The sequence below is a fragment of the Rhagoletis zephyria genome, unplaced genomic scaffold (genome assembly GCF_001687245.7).
Source record: "Rhagoletis zephyria isolate East Lansing unplaced genomic scaffold, Rhagoletis_zephyria_1.1 Rzeph_scaffold_02788, whole genome shotgun sequence".
Taxonomy (NCBI): domain Eukaryota; kingdom Metazoa; phylum Arthropoda; class Insecta; order Diptera; family Tephritidae; genus Rhagoletis; species Rhagoletis zephyria.
Window position 1 is genome coordinate 47,061 of NW_016159872.1, and position 5,103 is coordinate 52,163.

A 5,103-nucleotide genomic window follows, 5' to 3' on the forward strand; every position below is an offset into this window, starting at 1 on the left:
GTTACAATTGGGTCTACGAAATCAAGTTTGCTTGTTAATGCCTGGTCAGGAATCCCACAAGGGACTCATTGTGGACCTCTCTTGTTGCTTATATTCATTAATGACTTGCCGTATCAATTTAAATTCGCTAAAAGTTTAATTTTCGCTGACGATGTTAAATTATTTCTTAGAGTTCGAGACCTGTCGGACTGTGCTAAACTTCAACGTGATCTTAATAGCTTTGAAGAATGGTGCACCATGAATAGCTTGTTTTTAAACGGGAATAAATGTTTTATTGTAACATATTCAAGAATTAATAACACCATTCAATTTAATTACAAATTGAATGACTTTGATTTATTCCGCACCTTTGAGATGAAGGATTTAGGTGTTTACTTTGACTCGAAGCTCTCCTTCTCTAAGCACGTTGACTTTATTATTGCCAAATCATTTGCCATGATTGGTTTCATAAGGAGGAACTCTGAGGACTTTAAAGATCCTTTGACTTTGAAGTCGCTCTATGTTTCGTTGGTAAGAAGTAGACTTGAATACTGCTCATTCATTTGGAATCCGTACTACGATACTCAGTCAGCAAAAATCGAAATGGTTCAAAGAGTGTTCACTAAAATTGCTTATTTCAAACTTAATTGGCAGAATGGCCTTGCATCATATACTGCCAGACGTAAGTTGATGGGGCTCCAAACTCTTCGTGAAAGAAGAATTTGTTCGTCCCTTATTTTTGCATATAATGTCATGAATGAGCACATCAATTGTCCATTGTTAGCCAGTTTATTCAAATTTTAGTTATGCGTTCTATGAGCCAATCAGTAGATCAATTCGGCTATGTAACAGATATTACGAAGATCTCGATTTTAGTGCAAGTTTGGATAGATTTAAGCTCCAATTATTTTCTATTTTTAATTAATTAATTAGTCTGTAAGAAGCATTTGACTTTGTAGACTGTAAATAAATAAATATTTTAAATGACTTATAGCACAAAAGGCATTGCATGTCACCAAAAGATTTTCAAGCATCTAATATTTCTCGCAAGGCATTTTTGCATATAAGAAACAAATCGCAACATCCAAACACGATGTTGATTCGTTGCTCTCTAGCCAACGACTAAACGATAGAGCGTATGTCGACGTTCAGACACGAAAACTTTTGTTGCGGAAACTCGAAGCTTGTAGGGGAGAGAGCGACGAGGAAAGGGCACGGGTACCGAGTCGCCCGTACTCGGGAAACACGCTTTGTGCTCTCGTTCGTCTGAGTAATTCAAGTTGGCGATTCACAGCTGACAACAACAATTGCGTACAAAAGAGTTTCTGTTTGTGAATGCAAAGGGCAACACCAAAAGAGAAATCGCCGATAATAAGAAACTCGAGTTTCCGTGTTTGAACGCAGACTAAGTATACGTGTGAGTTGATCTTCCACAATTGTGGTATGAAGCGCCGACCACTGGTATATATGATAATTATTTCAGTTTTTGAGAGATGCTGAATTTGCTGTTGACTGTTAGTATTTCCGCAGCTGCTGTGCGATGAAGGTCGTGAAAGTGGGGATGTATGATGATTGTAATGTATTTTTAACACCCTCTTCACCCTGAGAACTGCTTTACCTCTTGCGAAGCACTTGCTGGCTCTTTGACTGCTTTAAGAGCCAAAAATCTGCCTATCCCTGGTATACACGATGCAGAAAATGAAGGTGGCGCCATTCGCGGACCGCTAACCCTCCCTTCGTCGATTTGACAGCATCCACCCATACGCTGACGTCACACAATACTTTTGTTTACATTCACTGTGGGTACTCAGAACGCGAAAATTTTTGCGTTTGGTGCTTGGCAAGAATGATAGAATACAGGATTGCGCCAATCGAGCTGAGAGCAACTGGCCATGACGTCAAAAGAAGAAGAATAAATAATAATAAATAATAAATAAGAAAAAGAAGAAGAATCGAACAGCTGGGGCGAAATTGAAAGGTTTGTTTACAAAGTGTTATTTATTTAATTTTAAATGGTAAGTTGGTTGTTTAAAAGTAAAGAATGTGTACTTATTAAATGCAATGCAAATTGCTGAAAGTGTTAAAACACTGCAATCATTATAATGATTTGCATTTTTTCAGTAATTGCACAAATACCAGCGGGCAGCCAGCGGGTCAGTTGCTGGTAACAATTTGCAGAACGATCACAGTATATACAGTAATAAACCTTTTCGCAGTTTTTCACCATTTGGTCCCCGAGGAGTACTTTTGGGTTGTGTGCAGCGCTTTCGTTTTGCGCGCACGGCAACACTTACTGTGGGGAATTTCGCCTCATGATTAGAAAAAGTTCATTTTGAGGATAAAATATACATAATTATGTGTTATTTATGAACAAAATGTAGGTGAAGTATAATATTAATCTTAAATGTATGCTGATATTCATACTTAATAAAGAATAATATCAATAGTTAAGTACGTAATTAACGCTTGTGTTTTATAAACTGGAAAACTCAAATCGTAATTATAGCACTGAATGGAGTTTTCTTAAATGTAAGTTTAAAATAAAAAATAGTCCATTATTTAAGTCTTAATTAAAAAAAAAATCAAGGTTTGTATAGCTATACAGACCCCAATGCCTGCCAGCGCATCCGCCCAGAGAGTGCATTAAGCACACCCAAGTTTGAGTGATCTACAAGTTACAAGCGTTTTCAGCATTTAACAGTTCATTATCATGTACGGCGTAATATTAATTACACTATGCGACAGTCAAAATCGGGATGGGATGAAACCAACGGGAAATGTTATATCGGTCAAAAACAAGTTATACGTGTCCCGGCGTTTCGCTGGGTCACGTCTAGGAATCGAGATATATATATAACTATCATATAGGGGAAATTGTCACCTTTGGTGGTATTTTGTTGACATAACTCGAGAACCACTAGTCCGATTTTGCTCAAACAAATTTAAAAAAATTAAAAATTACAATTCCTTTAATCTGTTCATATAACGTTTTTCTATATAATCAACAGTTTTGCCGGTAAAAATAAATGTATGAAGAAAAAAAATATTTTTTGCCTAAAATATTAAATTTTTTTAAAACTGTTTCATAGGGAGTTGGATACCTTCCTCATTGAAGTAGTAAAGAAAATTCGCTTAAGTGCCTTTTTCGGTTAAGTGCACAAGTTTTTCGTGCAAAGAAGGATGTGCAGCTAAGCAAAATATACTGTAATTACTTTCATTATTTAGCTACTTTTCCGGCAGCCGCAACAAACGCTGGCCCAAGTCTGCAAATTGTTGCCAGCAACTGACCCGCTGGCTGCCCACTGGCATTTGTTCAACTACTCAAAAATGCACTTTGTAAACAAACCTTTTGGGTGTTGGCCACATCAAGCGGCTCATCTGTATGAAATGAAAAGGCTGTTAGATGTAATGCAGCAACGTGCTCCCGATGTTGAACATCAGTTCAAAGAAAAGTCAAACGAGTTGGAAATGGCGCAGCTTATCATACGCCAGTTGTCGGATAAGGCCAATGTAAACCAAGGCGGCAATCGTATAGAGACCTTGACGCAGACGCAATTTATGTACGAGCAACAGATTAGAGACTTACAATTGAAGTATGCCAAAGAAAAGAATTTATATTGGCAAAAACATAGCAAGTGCATATGCCAAGTTGGAAAAATTGACAATGCGTGAGTATAAAATGAATAGGTGTTCTTAATTATAAATATTACTTTACCTTTTCTTTTTCAGTGGCCAAAAAGAAGAGTCTTTTTGATGATCGACCGCAAGAGACAAATTGCTCGTCTTCAAGAAATTTCGAAAGATCAGCTTCGTACCAGCTCGGGAAAACACCTGCAATTACATTCCTCGAACATGGTGTATGCGTTACAATCTAAGGGCCGGTTACTCAATGTCTGGTTAACGCTAATCTCCGGTTAAACATAGTTTTCGACGTTACCGACTCCCTGTTGTATGAATGGGGTCGAATACGTCGATGNTTTTTCAGTGGCCAAAAAGAAGAGTCTTTTTGATGATCGACCGCAAGAGACAAATTGCTCGTCTTCAAGAAATTTCGAAAGATCAGCTTCGTACCAGCTCGGGAAAACACCTGCAATTACATTCCTCGAACATGGTGTATGCGTTACAATCTAAGGGCCGGTTACTCAATGTCTGGTTAACGCTAATCTCCGGTTAAACATAGTTTTCGACGTTACCGACTCCCTGTTGTATGAATGGGGTCGAATACGTCGATGACAATGTTTAACCGGAGATTAGTGTTAACAAGACATTGAGTAACCGGCCCTAAATTAGCTAGCATGGGCACCGACTTCAAACAGATACTAGAAGTGCGTACAGAAAATTTCAAAAAAAAAAAAAAGCGCGTCGGCATCAATTCGGGCAGTCACCAATTGCTGCTAGCACTGTTCGCTCGAGTACAACGAAACAGGGCTCCTTGCTGTTAAGCGAAGAGAATACGGCCGTAAGCATTGACATGGCCGCAATTGATACAACACCATTGCTGGGTGCACTTGGAGGTAGTGGAATACAGACGCATTGACTGATTGATTGATTGATTGATTGAGCAGAGATTGAGATGACTCCGATAGTTACATGCAACAGCGGACTGAGACCATGCAGAACATTGAATCGACTATTGTCGAGCTAGGCGGTATATTTCAACAACTAGCACATATGGTTAAGGAGCAAGAGGAGACTGTGGAGCGTATCGATACAAACATACAAGATGCCGAATTGAACATAGAAGCGGCGCATGCTGAAATATTGAAGTACTTCCAAACTGTTTCGAAGAATCTCTGGCTGATGATAAAGATCTTCGCAGTACTGATATTCTTTTTCATATTCTTCGTAGTTTTCCTTGCATAATAACGAATATGTTTGTGACACGGCAAGATTTTAACAAGTTCAGAGGCGCGGTCTTAAAGTTGTGGGTTTTTAAATACATAAATATATAATGTCCTATTCATATACATACATATATATCACACGAACATAATAATGAAATTAAGTCTTATATGCCACGTGAAACACGATAGCTTTTAGAAGCAGTCACGTAGGGTTAGACTCTAATCCTGCCAATAATAAAATTACTTCACTTAGTTTCACTTTTTTTCAAAATTTTCTATA

The 5,103-nt window shown here is 38.1% G+C and overlaps 1 pseudogene; it reads left to right on the top strand.

Annotated features, from left to right (window-relative positions):
* Positions 1-3,988: 3,988 nt before the first annotated feature.
* LOC108367722 (syntaxin-5-like) lies at positions 3,989-4,842 on the top strand (annotated as a pseudogene).
* The last annotated feature ends 261 nt before the right edge of the window (positions 4,843-5,103 follow it).